Here is a 27,656-nt window from a genome sequence, read left to right on the forward strand (position 1 = left end):
CAGAAGATAGTTGATCTCTGCCCCCAACTTTCGACTCAATGGACATGAGTCTGCGTAAACTCCGGGAGTTGGTGATGGACAGGGAGGCCTGGCGTGCTGCAGTCCACGGGGTCGCAGAGTTGGACATGACAGTGACTGAACTGACTGACTGACCGACCCGACTTCTTTCTTCCTCATTTTCCTAGACCTAAAGACTCTTTTGAAGGAATGAACCAACCAGAAAATACACTATACTGTTGGTAGTTGAAAACAGAACTAACTAACTTGGTCTGAAATGAAAGTAGACTCATACTGAGGGCTTTGAATACGTCAGAAAAGTTATTCCAGATCACAAATGTCATCCATGGAAAAAAAGAGGCAACAAATCAAATACTTTACCAAAAAAAAAAAAGCAGGTAATGGAACCATGGAGAAGCTGAATGTTGAGAAATTACACATATCTAACATGGTCTTCAAATCTGAAGCAAACATCAATATTAATTTTGATAATCCAGAGGGACACTGAAATCACTGGGAAAGAATCAAAACTGTACACAGCCTGGATGGTCCATCTGATTGTCTCTACAGGCTCATTTTTTTTTACTGATAGCTTCACTTTCCTAGTCATATTGAATATTTTATTTAAACTCACTTGTGTTTCCAATAGGATTAAGGAAGTTCAAATCACATAGATGGATGGAGACCAAAACCAAAATCTGATAATAATTGTTAATGTGTCAAGATCTAGAGGCAAAAGAATGGCTCCTTGGACCTGAAACAATCATCTTTCTGAGAAGGATCCCTCTCAATACTTAGAAAGATGTGATTTAGTGGGAAATAGAGTAATAAACAGTTTAATTTTCATTACAAGTAAAATATCAAACCATTTCTACTTTTCAAAAAACTGTATTTAAAATGGCATGCATTTTATTTTACTGAAGTACAGGACATTAAGCAAAGGTTTGGTTGCCTTGGTGACAAATTGTGGTCAAGAAGATGCACATCTCACACAAAAAAAAAGAGATACAAAATGCTTTCAATATACTCTATGCATTATAGAGAAATGGAGAAATTTTAAAAATAAACTGGACCAAGCATTCATTTTTGTACTGTTAAGAGATATGTCCTGGTTTGAGGAAAAGATCCCTTATGCTAAGTCATATATCTCAAGCTCCTAAAAGCCCTCCTAAAGTGTCATGCAATTTACCACCAACCACAAAGGTTTTAAGGAAAGTCTAAAAATTTGAGTGATTTTCTATATGTGTTTTTTCTTAATTCAATGCCCCACAGCTGTATTCCTAATTGACCAAATGACTCACTAATAAGAATCTAGTTCAATATTATCAGTGTGTCTGTTATATGGTAACCTAGAATATGAAGAAAGCAAACAACTTTTGTTTTTGAATTTGAGTTGAATACATCAACATTTTCAAAGAAGAGTACTTCTATTAGAGGGGGTGATATTTCTTTTTATTTTTCATTTTTTAAAATTTTATTTTAACTTGAGGCTAATTACTTTACAATATTGTAGTGGTTTTTGCCATACACTGACATAAATCAGCCATGGTGTACATGTTTCCCTTATCCTGGACCCCCCTCCCACCTCCCTCCCTATCCCATCCCTCAGGGTCATCCCAGTGCACCAGCCCTGAACACCCTGTCTCATGCATCAAACCTGGACTGGTGATCTGTTTCACATGTGATAATATACATGTTTCAATGCTATTCTGTCAAATCATCCCACCCTCACCTTCTCCCACAGAGTCCAAAAGTCTGTTCTTTACTTTTTTTTTTATATTCTATGAGTCCATTTAATCAAACCTGGGTTTAGAAAACCAATCTATCAAAATGTAGTCATCTTAACCTGTTGATAAACAGCCCACTAAAGGGAAAGAGTAAACTTTGAGGATTCTATAAGAGAAAGAGTAAATTGGCTCATAATTCACATCAGAACTATCACCATTGACCAGGGAAGGGTTGTTCAAAAGACAAGAAACTTCACTGATCAGGAGAGTCAAGGAAAAGATCAAGGGCAAAAAGGCAGATAAGAATCCCATCTCTACCCCACAACTCATCTCTTTATTATTAATCATTTGGGTTATTTAAAATAATAAAAATTTTGCATTGGATTTTAAAATGTCACCTAGAGAAAAGTGCCATCAATATTCTGGTGTATTTCTTTTCCAATGTGTTTTTTGAATGTTTTACATACTTTTAAGTATTGCCCAATAGTAGAGCATACTCATCATAAACACCTTTGAAAGCTTTAAAATTCCATTCCCTCCCCAAGACACAGACATGGCAAGTGACTTGTGGATACCATGGCGGGAGAGGGTAGGACAAATTGAGAAAGTATCATTGACATGTGTACATTATCATATATAAAATACATAACTGGTGGGAAGCTGCTATATAACACAGGGAGACCAGCCTGGTGCCCTGTGATGACTTTTGGTGGTGGGATGGGAGAGGAGAGGGATGTACAAGAGAGAAAGTGAAAGTGAAGTCGCTCAGTCGTGCCCGACTCTTTGCGACCCCATGGATAGTAGCCTGCACCAAGCTCCTCCGTCCATGGGATTTTCAAGGCAAGAGTACTGGAGTGGGTTGCCATTTCCTTCTCCAGGGAATCTTCCCAACCCAGGGATCGAACCCAGGTCTCTCACATTGTAGACAGATGCTTTACCATCTGAGCCACCAGGGAAATAGGTATATACATATTTATATATATATATATATAATTATGACTGATTCACATTATTGCACGGCAGAAAACAACACATTATGAAGCAATTATCCTTCCAACTAAAAAAAATGCTATAAAACTTGTTTGACATGTTGAAGGTATCATAATTTGTTTTTACATTTCTCTACTTTCAAACATTCATGTCTTTAACAAATGTTGCTACTCCACATGAATCCCATATGGATATTTTCACAGTGAGGAAAGATGATAAAAGAAGGGGTCAGAGACAGCAACTCTAAGAAGAAATATTACATGAGAAACAACCCCATATATTACATATATGATACATATGTTAAGATCTCATTTATATATTGTAAGACACAGTTTATATATATATATGATTATAAACTTATATTATATATATAAAATTAGGAAAAAATATTTTATTCTACATTAGCTGATATGTAAGGGTATCAAGCCCAATTGGGCTCCTAGAATGTCAGGAGTGGAAGATGATTGATTCTTAGGTAGATTAACTTGTTAAAATTAGTAAGTTTAATTTTTATATTTTGAAAAGGGTCAAGTAAAAATATTTTATAACATTTAAAATATGTATATAAAAAGGTCGACTAGAAAAAAACTTGCTGCTGTTCAGTCGCTCAATCATGTCCGACTCCTTGTGACCCCATGAACTGCAGAATGCCAGGCCTCCCTGTCTTTCAACATCTCTCAGAGCTTACTCAACCTCATGTCCTTTGAGTCAATGATGCCACCCAACCATCTCATCTTCTGTCGTCCCCTTCCCCTCCTACCTTCAATCTTTCCCAGCATCAGACTCTTTTCCAATTAGTCAGTTCTTCGCATCAGATGAACAAATTATTGGAGCTTCAGCTTAAGCATCAGTCCTTCCAATGAATATTCAGGACTGATTTCCTTTAGAATAGACTGGTTTTATCTCCCAGCAGTCCGAAGGACTCTCAAGAGTCTTCTCCAATACCACAGTTCAAAAGCATTCTTCAGCTGTCTGTCTTCTTTATGGTTCAGCTCTCACATCCATACATGACTCCTGGAAAAACCATACCTTTGACTATATGAACCTTTGTTGGCAATGTCTGTCCTTTTTAATATGCTGTCTAGGTTTGTCATAGCTTTTCTTCCAAGGAGCAAGCATCTTTTAATTTCATGGCTGCAGTCACCATCTGCAGTGATTTTGGAGCTCAAGACAATAGTCTGTCACTGTTACCATTATTTCCCCATCTATTTGACATAAAGTGATGGAACCAGATACCATGATTTTCATTTCTTGAATTCTGAGTTTTAAGTCAGCTTTTTCACTCTCCTCTTTCACCTTCATCAAGAGGCTCTTTAGGTCCTCTTCACTTTCTGTCTTTAGTGTGGTGTTATCTACATAGTTGGGGTTGTTGATCTTTCTCCTGGTAATCTTGATTCCAGCTTGTGCTTCATCCAGTACAGCATTTTGCATGATGTACTTTGCATATAGTGCCACAGTCCATAGGGTTGCAAAAGAGGTGGACACAACTGAGCGAATGAACTGAACAGGCTCTGCATATAAGTTAAATAAACAGGGTGACAATATACAGCCTTGACGTACTCCTTTGCCAATTTTGAACCAATCCATTGCTCTATGTCCTGTTCTAACTGTTGCTTCTTGACCTCCTTACAGGTTTCTCAGGAGGCAGATGAGATGGTCTGGTATTCCCATCTCTTTCAGAATTTTCAACAGTTTGTTGTGATCCACACAGTCAAAGACTTTAGCATAGTCCATGAAGCAGAAGTAGATGTTCTTCTGGAATTCTCTAGCTTTTTCAATGATCAAATGGATCCTGGCAATTCAATCTCTGGTTTCTCTGCCTTTTCTAAATCCAGCTTGAACATATGGAAGTTCTGAGTTCATGTACTTTTGAAGATTGGAGAATTTTAAGCATTACTTTGCTAGCATGTGAAATGAGCGCAATTGTGCGGTAGTTTGAACATTCTTTAGCATTGCTTTTTTTTGGGGGGGATTGGAATGAAAACTGACCTTTTCCAGTGTTATGGCCACTGCTGAGTTTTCCAAATTTGCTGGCATATTGCTGCTGCTGCTGCTAAGTCACTTCAGTTGTATCCACACTGTGCGACTCCATAGACAGCAGCCCACCAGGCTCCACTGTCCCTGGGATTCTCCAGACAAGAACACTGGAGTGGGTTGCCATTTCCTCCTCCAGTGCATGAAAGTGAAAAGTGAAAGTGAAGTCGCTCAGTCGTATCCTACTTCACGCGACCCCATGGACTGAAGCCTACCAGGCTCCTCCATCCATGGGATTTTCCAGGCAAGAGTACTGGAGTGGGGTGCCATTGCCTTCTCTGCTGGCATATTGAATGCAGCATTTTAACACCACCATTTGTTAGGACTTGAAATAGCTCACCTGGAATTCCATCACCTCCACTAGCTTTGTTGTAGTTATGTTTCCTAAGGCCCATTTGATTTTGCACTCCAAGATGTCTGGCTCTAGGTGAATGATCACATTGCTGTGATTATCTGGGTTGTGAAGATCTTTTTTGTATAGTTCTTTTGTGTATTCTTGCCACTTCTTCTTAATATCTTCTGCTTCTGTTAGGTCCATACCATTTCTGTCCTTTATGTGCCCATCTTTGCATAAAATGTTCCCTTGGTATCTCTTATTTTCTTGAAGAGATCTCTAGTCTTTCTCATTCCATTGTTTTCATCTATTTCTTTGCATTGATCACTGAGGAAGGCTTTCTTATCTCTCCTTGCTATTCTTTGGAACTCTGCATTCAGATGGTTATATCTTTACTTTACTTTTTTGTCTTTTGCTTCTCTTCTTTTCTCAGTTATTTGTAAGGCCTCCTCAGACAACCATTTGCTTTTTTTGCCTTTCTTTTTCTTGGAGATGGTTTTGATCACTACCTCCTATACAATGTTATGAACCTCTGTTCATAGTTCTTCAGGCACTCTGTCTATCAGATATAATCCCTTGAATCTATTTGTCATTTCTACTGTATAATCATAAGGGATTTGATTTTGGTCATACCTAAATGGTCTAGTGGTTTTCCCTACATTCTTCAATTTATGTCTGAATTTTGAAATAAGGAGTTCATGATCTGATCTGAGCCCAGTCTTGTTTTTGCTGACTGTATAGAGTTTCTCCATCTTCAGCTGCAAAGTATATAATCAATCTGATTTCGGTATTGACCATCTGGTGATGTTCATGTGTAGAGTTGTCTCTTGTGTTGTTGGAAGAGGGTGTTTGCTATGACCAGTACATTCTGTTTGCAAAACTCTTTTAGCCCTTGCCCTGCTTCATTTTGTACTCCAAGGCGAAACTTGCCTGTTACTCCAGGTATCAGAAAAACATTTAAATGTAGGCATATATGCAATTTGACCAAAATTACCTTTTAAAAACCCATATATTTTAAAAACTGAACAGACAAATACTGAAATATAATAATAATTATTTTTTAATGTTGGATAAATAGGTGATTTTTTTCTTATATTCTTCTTTATATATATATTTATTTATTCATCTTATAATATATATTAATTCATTTTGCAGTGGAGAAAAAAATTTTTTTAATAAAAATCATACCTGGCTTTGACTCCAGTCTGTTGCTCTTTAGCTATGAACTGGACAAATCATTTGATCTCCCTAATCCACATGTTTGTCATCTGTAAAGACAATTAGCAACATTTACTCTGGCTTCTTGATGCATTTTTGCAATAATTAAATAAAGATGCTTGTATAAGTACTATATAATCACAAAATTCAGTAAAAATATAAAATATCATTATGACCAATGATTTGATTAGATGGCTAAATAAAGAGAAGAATGATAACAACATTTTCTTCCACTCCTTAGCATCTACCCAAGTAGAATTTAGTAAGTTATACTTAAAGGAAGCTAAGAAGAAAGGAAAAAATATGGAGGTGGAGTGGGGAAGGACGACCTGCAGAGATTAAAAAACAACAATAATAAGCTTACAGACTTTTCATAATTATCACCAAAGCCAAAAGTGAAATTCCTTCACTGCTGTTTCATACACCTCTAAGGACATTATGATCAGTGCTAAGAGTACCCCAGACTGCCAGCTATTCCTTCTATCTGATTACATGCTGAAAAAAGACAATTGTTAATTAGTTTCTCAATTTAACCTTACCCTTCTTTCCTATATTGCCTTATTATACTACACCAAAACAAGAACTTTACCAAAACTGGTTACATGCTGTTAACAGTGTATCCATTCTATTTCAAAATAAACTAGGTAGTAAAAATCACTTGATTCTCCTTCCATAAATAAAAAGAAAACTTACAAGAATTAGTGTCACATTAATACAATCTGGAAATGTGACTTGCTTTCTATTTGTTCGTAAACTAATCCCAACTAGATCACTTAGCACATTTCAATGTGTTCAACTATTTCAATTATCTCAAAAATCAGATTTATGCTGGACACCAAAAGCCCACTGGTTCTTTCAGTGATTATAAAATACTTTTATTAGGGAAAAAAAATTTTCTGAACTAAGAAGCTGGGTCAAATTCCACTACCAAAAACCATCATTCATTTTAAAGTAGAAATGTAAAGCTCCTGTTTTGATTTAGTTTCTGTAATGCATGTCTTTTTTCAGAAACAATTCTACCTTGATCTTACAGGGTATTACTTGATTTCACCGAAGTTTCTGTCGCCTGCAGGGTAAGCCCTCTCTAGTCTGACTGCTATGGCCTAAATGACAGGTGAATAGATTTCAACAACAAAAGTAAAGAATACGTGGAGACACCCACGGTTTCACAGTGGGTGATAATTAACTTCCCTGGGGCTTAGTTTCCTAATCTGCAGACAAATATTTGAATAGATCAGTGTATTCTGAGGCACACGGGCCACAGGAGATGCTCCATGAAAGATGGGTGGGAGTGGAGTGGGATGAGGGGATGGTAATACGATGAACTTGAGAAATCCTGTACCCTGTGTTCCCTGTTACAGAGGCAGGGTGGATTAGCCAAGCAGATACTTACAAGAAACATTTGTAATTCCTCTTAAATCACTATTTCCATAGTTCACTTAAGCATGCAAACATTATGTCATTGTTTTACAGAGAAGGTGAGATAGTGAGAACCTTGAACACTGGAACACACTTTCAGAAACTAGATTTTATAGTTATTAGCATCCCCTCTAACACAATGATTTTTTGATGCTCTGTTGGTCTCTAAAAAAAGTAATAAGAGCTGTCCTGATTATAAGACAATTATGTCAGAACACTTTACAACATGAGTTTTATCAGAAAATTTATATTATGATAGAAAATTAAAGACTAATACAGATTCCTACTGAAAATGATTAATGCCAAATACCCCATTTTCTGACATTCCACATCACAAAGTGTGGTCAAACAGCAATATACATCAAGGGGAAAACGGAATGAATATAAGATTATTAAGCATTAAAGATTACTACTTTGATATCCCAAATAAGAAGTCATTACAGCAGTGACTTGTGCAGAGAACATCTTTATCATTTGTAAAATGTATTAAATGAAGAGTCAGAAAAAATATTTTTAAATTGGTGCTTCCAATTTATAGACACCTGTGGTAGCTCAGACAATAAAGAATCTGCCTGCAGTGTAGGAGACCTGGCTTCAATCCCTGGGTCAGGAAGATCCCCTGGGAAAGGAAATGGCAACCTACTCTAGTATTCTTGCCTGGGCAATCCCATGGACAGAGGAGCCTGGCAGGCTACAGTCCAACGGGTTGCAAAAGAGTTGGACATGACTGAGTGACTAATGCTTCATATTTCTGTGGTTGTAAGGGGGATTCCCACATGGCGCTAGTGGTAAAGAATCCACCTGCCAATGCAGGAGACATAAGAGACGTGGGTTCGATCCCTGGGTCGGGAAGATCCCCTGGAGGAGGGCATAGCATCCCACTCTAGTACTCTTGGAGAATCCCCATGGAAAAAGGAGCCTAGCAGGCTACAGTCCATAGTATCACAAAGAGTCGGACAAGACTGAAGCGATTTAGCACACATGCGCATGGTTTAAAGATAATGAATGCCTGGTAAATGGGTGGATGGTGCAGGGTAAATGACAGGGAAAAGAGAACAAATCAAAAGGAACCCAAAGCATATCATTCCCCTTCACTTAGAGAAGCTGGAACGAGATATGGCTTTGAGTCACCTTGGAGACCAGGGTCAAGGGAAACCATAACAAAATTACTTCTTAGTTACATTCTAATCAGCCTCTATTCCATCTTTATGTCACGGAGGTCAAGCACTTGTTTGGAGAGCTGGTTAATGGCTTGCTAACCTGGCAGGAGGAAAAGAAAATGCACTACCGGGATCCTGGGTTTCATTTTTCCCTCAAATATATTTTTTTCTAAAATTAACCTTAACATTTGCCATCGGCTAAATAAATCTGGGTCCAATCCTGGCTCTGTCATTTCACAGTTATAGTAACTTGGGCAAATATGCTGTCTCCGAGTCTTTCTTGTGTCTATAAAATTGAAACGATAGTATATGTTTTTCACATAATGTAAAAACAAGAGATGGTGTAAACTCGAGTGCCTGACACGTAGAAAATGCACAACAGAGGTGGCATTGGTTATTACACTCTTACACTCTGTGTGCAGGCCTGAACTAAGCACAATGGAACGATGGCTGGATTCTGTGCTGCATTGTTCTCCCCTTACCATTCTACCTAAGGACACCTTCACTCATGCAGTTGGCCAGGAATCTCACACTCATCAGGCTAAGCAATGACACCCCACCCGTGCTTCTCCACCATAGTGTGTTCTGGTGAACTAGCCAAGGCCGTTGAGCTCTGACTGTGCATTAAGCACGGTGCTCAGCATATCACAGGCATGACCTCACTGACCTTCCAGAACAGCTGTTAACAGATGATGAACCTGTAGAATGAGGATGGTGATGGTGTCATGTAAGGTCACCCTGGCATCAGAGCTGGCACTAAACCAAAAGCCTTTCCAACTCTAAAGCTCATGCCCTTCCTCATCACATAGCACCAGTACTCATATCCAGACCCATCCTGATGGAGTCGTTCTGCTCTAGCCAAGCAGTTCCCAGCCTTATCTTGAATCGCTTCTCTTTGAAGGTAAAGACTGTGTGGACCTCAGTTATATCCCTCCCCAGCAATAGTGTGGACTTTTTTTTTTTTTAATGGTTTTTTTTTCTTCTAATTTTATTTTATTTTTAAACTTTACATAATTGTATTAGTTTTGCCAAATACCGAAATGAATCCGCCACAGGTATACATGTGTTCCCCATCCTGAACCCTCCTCCCTCCTCCCTCCCCATACCATCGCTCTGGGTCGTCCCAGTGCACTAGTCCCAAGCATCCAGTATCGTGCATCGAACCTGGACTGGCAACTCGTTTCTTACATGATATTTTACATGTTTCAATGCCATTCTCCCAAATCTTCCCACCCTCTCCCTCTCCCACAGAGTCCATAAGACTGTTCTATACATCAGTGTCTCTTTTGCTGTCTCGTACACCGGGTTATTGTTACCAATAGTGTGGACTTTTAATTTCCTTTTGTAAAAGGCACAAACACCACCTTGACGGCAGATTTGCTTTCATACAAATGTGCATGTTATTAGGCATAACAGTAGCCATATACATTAGAAAAATAGATTTACTGTTGTGTGGGAGATGTACTGTTTCCCTAAATCTGTGGTCAAATCGTCAGGATTCGTTTTCTAGCTCTTTCTTAATGCTGTCAAAACTTACATTTGACTTAGAAGGTATTCTTTTAGATGTGTGAGTTAATCTATGTTTTGTAATATTGTACATATGAACAGAAAGATAACACTTTCATTCTCCTAAAATTGAAAAGTTTAGATATATTTATTCTGTACAATATATTCATACATACATTCATAATGCATGTACTTATTATTTGCCAAGTCTAGAATATAATAATGAGCATAATTTTATGGTCTGCCCTCATAGACTTTATAGTCTACAAGGATGCATGGATAAGGAAGTCAACCAGAAATTAAAATGCATTCTGGGAATGTAAACTGATACAGCCACTATGAAGAATGGTATGGACATTCCTTTAAAAACTAGGAATAAAACTACCATATGATTCAGCAATCCCATTACAGAGCATAAACCCTGAGAAAACCATAATCCGAAAAGACACATGTACCCCAACATTCATTGCAGCAGCATTTACAATCGCCAGGACATGGAAGCAACCTAGATGTCTATCAACTGATTCATGTATAAAGAAGGTGTGGTACATGTATACAATGGAATATTGCTCAGCCATAAAAAGGAATGAATTTGAGTCAGTTCTAATGAGGTGGATTAAACATAGAGCTTGCTACGCAGAGTGAAGTAAGTCAGAAAGAGAAAAACAAATGCCGTATGCTAATGTATATGTATGCAATCTAGAAAAATGGTACTGCTGAACCTATTTACAGGGCAGAAATAGAGATGCAGACATAGGGCATGGTCTTTTAGAGTGGGATGGATTGAGAGAGTAGCGTTGACATATATACACTATCGTGTGTAAAACAGAGAGCTAATGGGAAGCTGTTATATAACATAGGGAGCCCAGCCCAGTGTTCCGTGATGACCTAGAGGGATGAGATGGGTCGGGGGGTGAGAGGGAGGCTCAAGAGGGGGGAGTGTATACATACATACCTACATATATATATATATATATATATACATATATATGTGGATATATACACTTATGGATGATTTGTGTTGTTGTACAAATTTGTATTGTTGTACAGATTTCTGTTGTTGTACAGCAGAAAACCAATACAAAATTGTTAAGCAATTATCCTCCAATTTAAAAAAATGTATTCTGGAAAGTACTATAAAAGGCACTACTAGGTGACTTAGGTGGCTGGAAGGGGAGGTCTAAGTCTGGGTGCTAAGAAAAGCCTCCGGGAGGGAGTGATGTCTAAGTTATGGCAAGAAGCATGATGAAAGTGAAAGTAGCTCAGTCGTGTCTGACTCTTTGCGACCCCAGGCCCTGTATAGTCCATGGAATTCTCCAGGCCAGAATACTGGAGTGGGTAGCCTTTCCCTTCTCCAGGGGATCTTCCCAACCCAGGGATCAAACCCAGATCTTCCGCATTGCAGGTGGATTCTTTACCAGCTGAGCCACAAGGGAAGCCCAAGAAGCATGGTAGGAAACAGTCAAATGAAGGTACCAGTGAGGAAGGAGAGAGTAGGGTATGGATGAGAGAAGGGAGGGTGGGTTTAGGGAATAAGAGAAGAGTGGTATATGATAAAGACAGAATGTGAGGAATACAGTGTCCTTAAATGAGGCTGGAGACCTTGGCACAACCCTTGAAGATCCCTGTTAAGGAGTCCAGATGTCATGTGGTCCGACTGACAAGAAAAAACAATACTTCTTTAAGTTGCCCAGTATAGATGCCAACTTCATCTGCCTTGCACAGATCCGACTCTGTGCCAGCTCTTATAAATGCAAATCCTGCTGCTGTATAGCACCAGATCACCTGTACCAACCTGTGCTTCTACGCATCCCCTCGCTGCTGTGAATGCTAACAGCTCGGAGATATTGCCCTCCTTCAGAAAACCGCCCGAAACTGGTGGAAGCCACCTCACCCAGAAGGGATCTGAAGCACCTGACAAGCTCTCCTCCTTGAGTAAAGCTTCCTCAGGCTTCTCCGCTCTGCTAGCTGGACTCTGGGCCTCCCAGTCTGGCTGTGGGAGTAAGAACCCAGCTTAGTCTGTTTGGCGATAATCCTCCAACCTTGGTAACTGACCACCCCTATCTGATGACATTTCTCATCCTCTACCCTTGATATTACCTTATCACCCTGGCCTGCCTTCAGCAAGAATTGTGTTAAGTACATCTATCAAAAAAAAACCTCATTCCCTAGTAAGTTTTCACTCACAGACCCTGCTCCTTGGGTTATAATTTTCCACTTGTCCTTGGTGGAGTCAACATTGAGTCCTATCTCTTTTCCCTACTACAAAACACCATTGTGATAATCTTCCATGAACAAAGTCTGCCTTATCATCTTTACCAGGTGGTTTTAGCGGTAAAGAATCTGCCTGCCAATGCAGGAGACTTGAGTTCAATCCCTGGGTCAGAAAGATCCCCTGGAGAAGGAAACGGCAACCCACTCCAGTATTCTTGCCTGGAAAATTCATGGAGAGAGGAGCCTGGTGGGCTATAGTCCCTGGGTTTGCAAAGAGTCAGACACAACTGAGCACAAATTATTATCATCTTTACTAAGTGTCTTGGATAATTTTGTTTTTAGCTCCCCCATTACTGAATGGTTATGGTACAAAGATCTACTCCCTAGTGCAGTCTAGGAGTCTAGACAGTCTAATACTGCCCCCCCAGGCCTCAGACCAAGGCTGGACTTGACCTGCAATCACATCTTCACTTGCCTCTTTGTCCTCCCTTACTCCTTCACTCCCTCTTAGAGAGTTTTTTTTCTGAAGATCACTCCTCCCATAAACCAAGTGGACTCAACTCTTGGACAGGCTTTGTTTCTAAGGGGTCCATCTAAGACATGCCACAAAAACATAAGTAAAACTTTATGAGGTGAAATACACAGAAAATATACCAAACTAAGTAAAGTTATCTTTAAATAGATGACTTAGCAAGTGGTTATTCACATGATGCAGCTTCTTGGCATGACACCGTTGTTGAGAAAATCCAGTCCAGAAGACAAATATCTCTTCCAAAGTTATTCCAGGTTTTCACGTGCAACTCTCTAACTCAAACAGAGATTCTGTTTGATTCTGTAGACCACAATAATGTTACACGAAGTCCTTCTCCCTTCAATTTGCTTCCCTCACACCAAAGAGCTTCCCAGTGTTTGTACTTAAAGATACCCTAGCTCTTCTACTCCAGTCTCATTCTTTCCTCCCATTTCTTCCCAATTATGCATCATGATAGCATAAAACACTCCCCCAGCACATACCCTCAGAGGTTAAGTAGAACCAGATGGCAGGTGAGGGGGGAATGAAATGCTAGAAACATGTATGTATTCATAATTTTTGTTACATTGTTGTCAAAGTGCTTCACACATTTTCTGCTTATTTGTTTGAGGACTAAATCTGTCCTGTCTTTCTCTGATGTTCTTTCCATTTTCTTAGCAAGTTGTGCTCTATCAGAAGCACAGCTGCTGCCGCTGCTGCTAAGTCACTTCAGTCGTGTCCGACTCTGTGCGACCCCATAGATGGCAGCCCATCTATGGGCTCCCCCATCCCTGGGATTCTCCAGGCACGAACACTGGAGTGGGTTGCCAGTTCCTTCTCCAATGCATGAAAAGTGAAAAGTGAAAGTGAAGTCGCTCAGTCGCGTCCGACCCTCAGAGACCGCATGGACTGCAGCCTTCCAGGCTCCTCCATCCATGGGATTTTCCAGGCAAGAGTACTGGAGTGGGGTGCCATTGCCTGAGAGGAAGCACAGCTAAATCCCTGTAAAAAAAATTGAGTGTGTGTGTAGGGGTGGGAGGGGTGGAAAACTTCATGAAATAGGTTAAAACTAAAATGGCTTAGATGTGCTCCTTATCTTTATCTCTCTTCACACCTACCTTGAGGCAAAAATGCTCTATTATTATCAACATAGAGTTCTCGAGTTCCAAGAGAGCCTTCCTTAAAGAGTATGAACTGGGACAAAGCAAAAAAAAGCACAAAGATAGAGGATGATCTTCATCATGAAAAAGGATTAAGAATCTCCACCTTGCAACCAATGTGGCAGCTTTGAGACTGAATAAAGAACACTTTGCACTCTTCCTTGGAAGCCCCACAATGGCACTCAGATGTCCACGGATGATCCTTCCAGATGTACTGCCAAGAGCTATCTGTTCTTCGCTAGAGTGAACCACCAGAACTAAGAAAAGCCATTAAAATCTTAGCCCTGGAAAATGGATCTTTGAAATGCTTCCTTTAGTGGATAGTGGCAACAGCGGAGCCCCATTTATTGCAACGTGTCAACACAGCGCTGTTCTCTGAATGTACAGCACTGTGCACGGCAGAGCTTGGCTTTCTGAGAGCCTCCAGGAAGCCCATTTTCTGTCAAGTGGGTAACTTTTCTATTTTATTAGATGCAAACTAAGGAAAATCCCTGTTTTTACAGCCTCAAGAATTCTGTGTGCATACTTCAGGTGTCTGATTTATATGTTTTTCTAACCAACTCCAAAAAGAAAATATGATCATAGGTATTTTTTTTTAAGGGTTGCAATGCCAGATTTTATTCCAGCGAGTTGAAGAAATGGATGGCTAAGGCTTCTCACCTTCCCAGACTATTTAGTCGGGGTGAGATCAATATCCCCACACAGGCGTGAGTTCTTTGAACAAGATCTCTGTCGTATTGGATACTGCATTACAAGCATCTACATATAATCAATTAATCCTTAATGTTTCTGAAATGTGTTTCTTCCATCCATATAGTAATAATATAAAGCTTTTCTTGTACATCCAGGAGTTACTCTGATAAATTGGTGCCTAATAATGTATATTATGTGGGCTTCTCTGGTGGCTCAGTGGTAAAGTTCTGGCTGCCAAGGCAGGATATGAGGGTTTGATCCCCGGGTTGAGAAGATCCCCTGGGGAAGGAAATGGCAACCAACTCCAGTATTCTTGCCTAGGAAATCCCATGGACAGAGGAGCCTGGCAGGCTACAGGTCCATGGAGTTGCAAAAGAGTCATACATGACTTAGTCATACATGACTAAATAACGATTTACATTATTTGACTTGTGTCCTCTCATTAAATACATTATTATCAAATGAGATTTTATAGCCTCAGCCATATGAGAGAAAGAAACTGCATATTCTAGTTCTTCAGTATTTCCTCTCTATGCCAATACCTCACACAAGAAATATATTTCTATCAGATGAACTGAAGCTATTGATAACTAGAGTTAACATATAGTTCAATACGAATATCATATTATTTGTGTTGTCATGTTCCTTTTGAGTTCATAATTATAAATAATGGGATTAAAGGGAAAAGAGAATTGCTTCAGACTAGTCCTCATCTCAGTTAATAAATATTGTTGGACTTTTGCTTACCCCCTGCCAATTTTCTATTATCTCAACATCTTCTGATGACCAGAATAGCAGCCTATTGAAAAAAATAGGGGGAGGTAGTAAGTTACAAGTTGGGCTTTGCAGGTGGCTCACTGGTAAAGAACTTGCCTGCCAAAACAGGAGATGTGGGTTTGATCCCTTGGTCAAGAAGATTCCCTGGAGAAGAAAATGAAAACTCACTCTAGTATTCTTACCTGGAGAATCCCATGGACAAAGGAGCCTGGCAGGCTACAGTTCATGGGGTTGCAAAGAGTTGGACATGACTTAGTAACTGAGCATGCACACAAGTATAATTACAAGTTCAACCTAAACTGACAAGCAGGTGCACCCTGATAAGCAGACTTGGAGTTTCTATGTGAAACTTAGGCTGACTCTGCTGAAAATAAATTCTCTGGTCAAGAGCAAAGAGTATAGCATGAGATGAATCCCCAGAACTCATACACCAAAGTCATTATTCCATGTTGAAAGCAATCAAGAGAAACCTAATCAGTATGTCTTCAAGCTATTTCATGATATGATCTCTTATAGAAGGCCCCAAGTGTGAGTGCTCAGTTGCTCAGTTGTGTCCAACCCTTCACGACCCTGTGGACTATAGCCTGCTAGGCTCCTCTGTCCATGGAATGTTTCAGGCAAGGATACTGGAGTAGATTGCCATTTCTTACTCCAGGGGATCTTCCCAACTCAGGGATCCAACCTGCATCTCTTGCATCTCCTACATTGGCAGGCAGATTCTTTACCACTAGTGCCAGCTGGGAACCCCCTCTAGAATGCATACTTTTGATAAATTCATGACAGTATTTTAAAAAAATTCTTACTAGTACCATTGGACATTTTAGAGAATTTAATGGCTTAAATTATAAGTCTAGTGAAGGCAATGAATACCTACCACTTTGGAAATTTCTTGGACAACATAATATGGAATTTATTTCTATGGAGAATTCTCAGTGAAGTCTTTTAAAGGTATTCTTGATTGATTAAAGGTCAATTCTTGATTGAGGTCAATTTTAATATTTCACCATTAAATAGCTAATGAAAGTTACCTAGTCAGTAGGACTGTATTGATGTATGTATAATGGGAGTTAAAAAAAAAGAGAAATCTCTAATGGAAAGGCTGCCATAATTTGCAAGTGGAAAGCTCTTGCCATAGAGGTCAACAGAACATTGGTAATGAAAGTCTGACAAACCAGTCCTGTGCAGGCTGCTGCTGCTGCTGCTAAGTCACTTCAGTCGTGTCCGACTCTGTGTGACCCCATAGACGGCAGCCCACCAGGCTCCCCCGTCCCTGGGATTCTCCAGGCAAGAACACTGGAGTGGGTTGCCATTTCCTTTTCCAATGCGTGAAAGTGAAAAGTGAAAGTGAAGTCACTCAGTCGTGTCTGACCCTCAGCAACCCCATGGACTGCAGCCCACCAGGCTCCTCCGTCCATGGGATTCTCCAGGCAGGAGCACTGGAGTGGGGTACCATCGCCTTCTCCCCTGTGCAGGCTGAGTTACACTAAATCACTGTTCTTCCAATAGGATTATGAACATAGAAAGCAGCATTTCTGAAAGGATATGCTCCCTCTTGGGAGGCTTTACCACTTAAAATATCTTTTGTCACATGCACCCCAATATTTATAGAAGCACTACTCACAATGGCCAAGGCATGGAAGCAACCTAAATGTCCACCTACAGATAAATGTATAAAGAGGATGTGGTACGCATGTGTGCTCAGTCACTCAGTCATGTCGGACACTTTGTGATGCCATGGACTGATGCATGACAGGCTCTATACATGGCATTTTCCAAGCAAGAATACTGGAGTGGGTTGCCATTTACTGCCCTAAGAGATCTTCCCAACTCAGGGATCAAACCCACATTTCCCACATCTCCTGCATTGGCAGGTGGATAGACACTTATATTTCCACTGAAAGGAAAAACTGAAACGTCACTAAAGCATTAGTCACAGCATCATTGAACCATCCACACAAAAACAGGAGGAACTAGGAAAACCATGTCAGGGTTAAATTCTAACAGAAGGCAAGATGAAGCCTGCATGTGGTTGTGAACAAAGCATTTGAGAAACTAAAGTGGCCAGCAGTTTATTCTAATGGCCTGGGACTGGCTCAGATAATTAAGAATTCAAAATTGAGTACCATTTCACATGTATCACTTTGGGTTTAAATGTGAAAATACATGGTCTTGGTCAAGAATCCACATTGATTCTTCAGGTCCATTCTAGGGGAAGAAATTTACAAGCGCTGTACGTGACCCTTTTTCCCCCAAACTAGCTTGAAGTTTTCCTAGTTCAAGTATTTTTCTCAGACAACAGGTCTAGATTTGCTTCCTTCATCTTAGAAACTGTCCACATGTGTCTCCTGCCATCACTATGCCTCATCAGTCCCAGGAAAATGCTCATACTAAAAGACTGGAGCAGAATTTTCTGGATATATCCAGACAGAGTCTGTCATATAATTTCCTAAAGGGGAACTCCATATTCACTGTTGGGAGTCATTATTCCAGAGGAACTAGGGAAGCAATATATTTTGGCTTGGGTCTCCAACTATAATTGCATGACAAATAAAAATAGACTCTAGTTACTCGTCGGTTTGCTTTACTCCTCATTTGATTTTGCCAAAAGATTTTCCTCCCTGGTGTAACGCTTAAGTCAGTTCTCTTGTACTCTCAACTTCCGTCTGGAGAAGCCCAATCGCATGCAGTATTACTGGGAAGTTTTAAGTTTGCTAAAGATGTCAGAGCAGGAATGAAAGAGGGGATTTATATATAGTACATTGCATGGCAAACCACCCTAAATTCCTGTTCTTCTCCAGACTCCGTTGCTTTAATAGCAGTGACACTCAACCTCTCTGTCTGCTCTGTCTGCGACTTTGCCAAACAATTCAATTCTGCCTTCCACACTCTTTTATGTTCCACTCACCTCACACAAGGCAAAAAGAAAAAAGCTGAAGAAATAATGATGACAATTCTTGCATCAAGACAGCATTCATCAGAAGGTATCAGAGAAATGTGACTATGTAAAGACTCCTAAGAAAACACCACTAATTTCATTTAGGCATCTCTTTGGTGTGGTACCATTCTCCTCATTCAGCTTATCAAAATAGTTGTTTTAAACCCAACAGACTTTCCCCCAAGAAGTATTATTTTGCAGTAGTACAGATTCTTTCCATACTGTTTTTGAAATGGGCGCCTGAACCAGTATAATTTCCTTCCACAGAAATTGAGATCTAGGGACCTGTGCCTTTAAACTCTAGAGACAAATGGGTGGTGTAGTCAAAGGGCTAGGTTATCTTCCTCATGCAAACGAAAGAGTAGACCCACTGGGTTCAACTATCCCAAAAGTCACCAGGGTAAAGACCTCATCAGAGTTCCACTGCAAAGGGAGACACTTTGTTCTCTAGCAAATAAGTCTTAACATGATCTCAACTAATATCAAATAAATGCTTAAGGGTTTTAACCTAAGCTTGGCTAATAATGGGGGGGTGGATTTAGGAGAATTATAAATAATTATAGATGTCAGGAGTGATGTACTGTTGTTTATTTTGCATTCCTAATACTGATCTGCTCTTCTGGAGTTTAATAGCTGCATTTCTGATATGATAAGCTCAAAATAATAATCGCTTCAGTGAAGGATTTATATTGAAATCCTGCTTATTCCCTGTCTGTTTATTGCTAAGCCAATATGGAAAGGTATAACATTTATTAGCTACTTGGACATTTGTCTCCTAAAAAAAGTCTTTTATATTAGGAGATTAAGTTGGATTTAATAACCAAAATGTAGACACAGAAAGTGAATATTTTTGGCCTCAGCCAAGCAGCTAGGCACAGTTATGCATGTGCAAAGATTGTAATATGCAATTGGACACAATTCTTTACAATCACATTTTAGAGACTATTTAAGTTCCATTAAAAAAAATGATACTATAATATGAAGTTTCTTTTTCAAAAAGTTTTAGCCTTCTTTTATCAACTCACAAGTACAATTTAAAATAAAAATATTCTCTTACATAAGTATATCAGCCTTGTGATGGTAACAGAAAACCATGGTGATACTGTTAATTAAGAATCACTGGAATGACGTACGCACTGTAAATGTTGATAAGCAAATTCGCCTTTTAGCACTATGACTCATTTTGATTGTAATTGCTTTTACAGGACTTTTATCCTTTCCCCAACCTTTATTTTATTAGCACAAAGGCCACAAAATTCAGCTGAATCTAGTATAGAAAGGTAGTTCTGTGCATATTAACTTCTCAGAGAGGTTTTTTTCTTAGAACTGACTCTAGACAGCAAAGGATCAGAAGATGGGCCCCACCTCCTATCCTACCCTCAAACCCAGGACCCTGAATGAATTCTTCATTCTGCTGTAAAACAGTCATACCAAACAATAATCATTCCTCCCAAGAAATAAAAAGTCAAGCCACAACAAAAGCTTGCTTAATTATCATTTTTTTATAATTAATCTTAAACTGGCAAAGCCAGCTAATCTTAAAATAAATCAAACTGTACAACTAAGGGAATAATGTACAGAGGGGAGGAAAAAATTTACCCTTTCCAAATGCATGAGAACTTTGCATAACATCATTAATGAAGGAAAGAATTAACATATGCCTTTATATCAGTGCTTAGTCATATATTCTGTTTGAAGAGACATATAGCAACATGAGGAATCTCTTGGTGTATCTAAGACAAGATCATAGTGCTGGATTCAACTCTGATCTCAGCATGAACCTACATACCTGAAATTGAATTAACAGACTATTGAGAAAATGCACCATTTGAACATGGGCTTTCCAATCTCCTCAGTGGTAAAGAATCTGCCTGCCAGTGCAAGAAACATGGGTTCGATCCCTGGGTTGGGAAGATCCCCTGGAGAAGGAAATGGCAAACCCACTCCATATTCTTGCCTGGGAAATCCCATGTACAGAGGAGCTGCAGCTGAGTGGACTGAAGTCCCTGGGGTCCCCAAGGAGTCAGACATATCTTAGTGACTAAACAACGATGAATAGCAACAACCATTTCAACACAGTTGGTGTCTTCTAGCTAAGATTTGATATATTTTTACTTAGCAATACCATATGTACTTTTTTCCAATCTTCCATAAGAAGATCTTATGAAATCTTCCTTTTGTGTCACTTTTTTCAAATTTATCTGAGTGTTCTGAGTTACACTGACTCATGGAAAAGTGAAACTCACAATCTCACTGCCCTATATATTTTTTTTCATTTTATACCAAACTAATTCAACCAGTACATATCCAAGTACCTATTGTGTCCAGTAATTACTAACAGAGAGTAAGGCAAATTGAAAGCAGTTTAATTTGGCCTCCACTGAGGATGTTTATATTTAGGTTCACAAGGTCACAGATTATGTTATTCCTGAATCAAGTTAATTTGCTGAATACTCTATTCAAAGGTAACAAGAAAATAATAAAATAAATTCTCACTTTTCAAAACATGTATGAGAGATTTTTTTAAAAAGAAATAGCCATTTACTTAAGTCATTTAGATTCATCATAATTTGGTTTTGAACTCTTGGCATGGTAATAAAATCCCATCATCAGTTTTGCAAGATGCAAGAAAGATTGCTCTTATGTGCCTGCCTGCCAGGGTCCACCTAACTGGGCTCAGTCTCTGGGTCTCTGGCATATTTCCTGGCTACAGCTCCTAAGACATGTGCTCTCATTGTGAATGAGCTGAAACACAGACTAAATACAAATGAGATTCTTCCTGTAAATGTGTGTATCATAAAGGAATCACTTCTGGTAACATTTTCCATGCAGGATTTAATTGCTAGAGAGCTTTTCTCTTCTCTCTGCCAAAGCCTTTTTTCCCTTGTGTTCTTTGAATACTGAGGCACATGCACCTACTAACACATAAACAATACTGAACGGAATTTTTAAAGAGAGCCTACATGAGATAATTCACATGTCTGATTTATTATACATTCATCTGATTTTTAACATAATAAATCAGCAGACTTACAGAGGCACTATGGGTTTCAAAATTGTACTTGACACTGTGGAAGATAAACAGCGAAACTAAAATATCATCCCTGTTTTCAAGGACATCACAATCACTTTGAAAGAAAAACACAGTAAGCAAACAGCAAACTGTTCAAGATATGACATTAGTGAAGTCACATTGTGAGTGATGTCTTGAATACGGGGAGTCTAAGAGGTATCTCAGCAATTAACAAGACAAAAGCTGAAATTTTGTTCTTACTTCCCCCCAAAACCTCCTCTCCCATAGTCTTAGCCTTCTAAGCTCAAGGCAAATCCATCCTTCCATTCAGAGTTGTTGTTGATTCCTCTCTCTTCTTTTCACACATCACATTTAATCAAAAGCAAATCTTCTGAATCTACTGAGAAACATGTGTGAGATCTTCTGACTTCCCTCACCACTACCTCCCTGGCCCAAGCACCTGCCATTTCTCATCCAAATTCCAGTTACAGTCTCCTCACTGGTGTCTCCCCTTCCTTCTTGCCCACTATAGTTTAAACTCAACCTAGCAGCCAGAGTGGTTGTGTTAAAATGCACATCAGAGAATGCCTCATGCTAAAAACCCTCCAGTGACTTTTTGACCCACAAAGCAAAAAACAAATGTCGCCCAGTAATCTATAAGGCTGGTCAGGATCTGAATTGCATCATTTATCTGACCTCATTTCCTAGAGTCCCCCATCTTTGCTCTTTTCCAGCTACAGTTTTCTCCTGCTATTCCTCTAGCACACGTGGCATCCTCCCAAGTCTGGCATCTGGAATCAGGCTCTCTTCAGGCTTTCTCCCCCACCCCTATGAAGTCTCTGCTCATAAACTGCCTCCTCTGAGTGTTTCCCTGACCACCCTATCTAAAAGACAGTTCTCCCCTGAGCCCCCTAGCACCTTCTCTGTTTATTTCTCACCCTAAATCTTATCACCTTCTAAAATGTAAATTCCATAATCATTCATTCATGCATTGGTTTTTCCTTCTCCATTAGAATACAATCTCCTATCTCTTTCTTATGTTGCTGTCTTCCCAGTTCTAAGGAAAGCTCATGTCACATAGCAGGTGTCAAATTGATGTTTGTTAAACGAATGAGGCCACTTGAAATATCTATGAAAGCCAATTAGCCTTCTTTCAAACAATTTCCTTTATTCATCCTAAAATATCAATTGATCAATTTTCATCTGCTTTAAAAAACTTTATCAGTGTATCAAACTTTAAGTTTAAAAATATTAACTGAGCTAATTAGATTTCTAGATAATCTGTTTCTCTAAATAAATTATGTTTTATTTTCTCAAGTATCTTTTTCTATCTCATACTCATTAACCATTCTGTCCAAAACAAAATGGGGACAGAGAGTTATTATGTGACCACTGCATCAATGAGGAAGAATAACATTAGCTGCTTAAACAAACAACCCCCAAGTCTTTGCGCCTTAACACAATAACAATGTGTTTCTCACCTACTTTTTGGTCTGATGTCTCTCCTGGTGGATTTCTTCCAAGCAGATGACTCAGGATCTAAGCTTCTTCCATTTTGTGACATTGCCATCTTAAAAAGGTAGTTATCAAGGTTGCCAAAGAAAATGTGAGTGTGGAATAATTATGCAGGGGGTTTTATAGCCCTGCCTGGAAGTGCCTGGAAGTGGCACTCCTTTGGCCAAAACAGTCGTACAAGTCTAACACAACTTCCCAAGAAGCTGGAATATGTAGCTTTCCTGTATGCCCATGAAGAGAGTCTTCTCTGGTGGCTCAGGTGGTAAAGAATCTGCCTGCAATGTGTTCGATCCTTGAGTTGGGGAGACCCCATGGAGAAAGAAATGTCAACCCACTCCAGTATTCTTGCCTGGAGGATTCCATGGACAGAGAAGCTTGGCGGGCTATAGTCTGTGGGGGTCTCAAAGAGTTGGACATGATTGAGAGACTAACACTGTATGCCCATGAAGAGGAAATCAAAAAAGACGTCGATGTCTAAACGGAAGAATATTTTCCAGAACAGTGCAATCTCTTCATCCAACTATTCTGACATGAAATTTGGGGTCATCACTCTGAAAATCCTGAACAAGAGTCTGGGGGTTAAGGCAAATAATGTAAGGGGAAGAGTGAGATATAGAAGGGAAGCAGTGGAATGGGTTCACAAGAAGAGTTACCATGCTCACATTTTGCATCAGTTTTTGTTAATGAATCTCTAAGGGGGCAATTTTTAAATCCAGGTTGTATTTAGAAACCTCTCCATACCAACTAAATAAAATAGACCACTGGAGAGTCAAATTTTTGTTTCTTTTCAGTTTAAGTTGCCTCCCAAATGAACAATTTTGTCTAGATCAAAAAATCTAGTGAGCACTATCTTTGGTGAAATTCCAAATTGTCTTTGGTGGAATTCTGAAAGGAAAGTACGCACAAAAGTTCTATAGTGAGAAAACATAAAGGAAGCAGATGTATGTCCTGGAAGAGGAATAGTTTTAGATTGAAAAGATGTCATGAGCTCACAAAGTGTCTGGGAGACAGGTGTTTGAATGGAACTTGGTCAGTGATCAACCATCACCTATCAGGGACCAGATAAAACCTCCTGATTCCAGGCAGATGAAACTAAAACAAAACTTATTCTCAATAACAAAAGTTATTCAGAAACACAAAAACAAGATTGAGGAAGAAATCCTTTTAAGGTTTTGAAGTGGTAACCTGAACCAAGTTTGTCCAAAGGATGCTGAAAAGAAATCTGAACATGTCAACCCCAGGTTGACTTGAGAACAAATTTATAGGCCTATCCTCTCCTAGACAAACACCATTCAAGACAGACAGACAGACAAGACATTAGACAGCAGGGCTTCCCAGGTGGTACTAGTGGTAAAGAATCTGCCTGCCAATGCAGGAGACTTCAGAGAGGAAGGTTCGATCCCTGGGTTGGGAAGATTCCCCTGGGGAAGGGCATGGGAACCCAATCCAGTATTCTTGCCTGAAGAATCCCATGAACAGAGGATTCATAGCGTCTGTAGAGTCACAAAGACTCAGACACAACTGAAGCAACTTAGAACGCATGCATGCATTAGGTACTAAAAAACAAACTTCACTAGAGGACAATACAAACACGATCAGAAAATCAAAACCCCATAGAGGGACTTATTCTTAGGAAAACAAAATAAACTCAATGCAAATGATTTTTTAAATGTAACTAAACTCAATTTAAACTATAAATTACTATCATTTTATAAAATATGATTGTTCTTCCCTCCAAGTAGGAAAAAGCAATGCTGATGGACTTCGATGAAATGCCTGAGCTCAATTCTGCATGAATTTGTCTCCCAAGCATAGGCTGCTTGGCTCCTCCAGCAGGTAGAGAGAGAAGGGGTACCAGGTGTGTGCAGTTATTGAAGAAATCAAGATGGAATAATAAAGCAACCTCTGACATTCAGAAAGAAGTTGGCCTGGCACTCACAGCTAGGCCATGTTATTATGTCCTATTGGACATAAGCAGAATACCAACTTCAGACAAGGTTACTCTGAAACCATGATAAAATGAGAAGAAGCAAGGCTAATTCAACATTTTATCTAGGAAAATATAACAAGTTCATTGTGGCATCCACAAAATACAAATACCTCTTCTCCTGGCCCAAATGAGTGACTCCTAATTCTCTAGAAATTCTAACTTTATCTTTGTCCCAGTTTTCTCTTGACACAGGCAAGATTTATTGGAATGTCCAATCATGCAATTCCCCCTCTTTCTTTCTTTTAAATCATTTTTTATTGGAGTATGCTTACTTTACAACTTTGTGCTAGTTTCTGCTGTACAGCAAAGTGAATCAGCTGTATGTATACACACACCCCCCTCCTTTTTGGATTTCCTTCCCATTTAGGTCACTACGTAGCATTGAGTAGAATTCCCTGGGCTATACAGTAGGCTCTCACTAATTCTCTATTTTATACACAGTATCAGCAGTGTATATATGTCAATCCCAAGCTCCCAGTACATCCTACCTCCCCTTTCCCCTTTGGTGTCTACATGCCTCTTCTCTGTCTGTGTCTCTATTTCTGTTTTGCAAGTAAGATCATCTATACAATTGCCCCTCTCTCTGACAGCATTCCATCTAGATCTGCTTCCTTAGTCCCCCTCCTCAAAACCCTAAACAAAGCCCGAAGACATTAACTCCCTTCTCCATTTTAAACATAAGCAAATTTTTCTGTTCAGAATAATAAAGTGATGGTGCTACTTGATCTGTTTCCCACACCAAGTAATAGAAGCAGTAGAGTTTAGCTGATGGTTAAGAGGCTGGGTTTGAATACTATGTTTAGTGCACAGTCAAGTTCACTAACTGTGTAATGGAGATGATAAAATAACATCAACTACATCAGAAGGCTGAGAAGATTGATGAGGCATGTATAGCATATATAGAGACACGTATATACACAGAGTGCCTGACACATAGTGCGGAATGGGTGCAGAGGGACGTGTTTGCACGGTTATTGATCACTGCACTAGCCAGCGTCAGCAAGTGCAGGTTTCCTCTGCTTCCCCCGCAAGGAAAACATCATATTCCAAAGTCACAGCAACAAGCTGATAACCTCTGGATTAATGGAGACCTTTTTTTCCACCTGTCCCCATCAATGTCTGTTTGAGCAACTATTGTGTAGGAAAACAAATTGGTTGACTGGTCATAACATTCAACTGTTTTTCTAATGTTTTGCCATCAAGAAGAGACACAGCCTCAGGGTAAGTAGTTGAGCTAATTACTTTCAGGATAACACAAGCAGGCTCAGCTCAACGTATAAAAAACTGCTACTTGGGAAAAACATTGCACAATTGATGAACTCTGTCAATTAAAGAAATGGAATACATTTGAATCAGTTCTAATGAGGTGGATGAAACTGGAGCCTATTATACAGAGTGAAGTAAGCCAGAAAGAAAAACACCAATATAGTATACTAACGCATATATATGGAATTTAGAAAGATGGTAACAATAACCCGGTGTACGAGACAGCAAAAGAGACACTGATGTATAGAACAGTCTTATGGACTCTGTGGGAGAGGGAGAGGGTGGGAAGATTTGGGAGAATGGCATTGAAACATGTAAAATATCATGTAAGAAACGAGTTGCCAGTCCAGGTTTGATGCACAATACTGGATGCTTGGGGCTAGTGCACGGGGACGACCCAGAGGGATGGTATGGGGAGGGAGGAGGGAGGAGGGTTCAGGTTGGGGAACACATGTATACCTGTGGCAGATTCATTTTGATATTTGGCAAAACTAATACAATTTGTAAAGTTTAAAAATAAAATTAAATTAAAAAAAAAAAAAAACAAAGAAAAAAAAAGAAATGGAGCTAAAGTGTACTGTGAAAAGTACCCTGAGTTTTCATGGGAAGAATATTCTATTTACATCACATAGATAACCCATTAGAACTACTATATTTAAATATCTCTTTGTCCAAGGTCTTCTCTGGTGGCTCAGATGGTAAGTGTCTGCCTGCAATGCAGGAGACCCAGATTCGATCCCTGGGTCAGGAAGATCCTCTGGCGAAGGAAATGGCAACCCACTCCAGTGTTCTTGCCTGGAAAATTCCATGGATGAAGGAGCCTGGTAGGCTACAGTCCATGGGGTCGCAAAGAGTCGGACACGACTGAGCAACTTCACTTTGTCTATGTGCTAATCATTTTATTTATATTTTGTTTGATTTTGCATACACATTCTTAAGCCATTTTTAGTATTGTTTTTATAAAGTACATTAAAGTATGAGATTGGGAATATATTGCTGATTTAGGCAATTATTGGCTTGGGATGAAGATTTATTTTCCTATTTCTCCCTTAAAGGATGAGAAGTATTTTTCAGTTACTGCCCAACCCAAGAGTTTTCATATCGAAGTGTTCATTTATACATGGTCTACTACAGTTTCCCAGATTGATTAGTTACCTGAAATGAATTTTAATTTAAGGAATTTTATTTATGGTATTT

At 39.3% G+C, this 27,656-nt stretch overlaps 1 protein-coding gene across 1 annotated transcript in view; it reads right to left on the reverse strand.

Annotated features, from left to right (window-relative positions):
* The window catches only part of TENT5A (terminal nucleotidyltransferase 5A), a 226,297-nt gene that overhangs the window by 113,250 nt on the left and 85,391 nt on the right, over window positions 1-27,656 (reverse strand). The window contains exon 4 of the transcript XR_015132643.1: window positions 6,271-6,350. The gene's annotated coding sequence lies outside the window, so the exon portion shown is untranslated. The remainder of the gene's footprint in view (window positions 1-6,270; window positions 6,351-27,656) is intronic.

Source organism: Bos grunniens, chromosome 9, assembly GCF_055505025.1.
Source record: "Bos grunniens cultivar Pamir isolate PY7600 chromosome 9, Bosgru_T2T1.0, whole genome shotgun sequence".
NCBI lineage: Eukaryota > Metazoa > Chordata > Mammalia > Artiodactyla > Bovidae > Bos > Bos grunniens.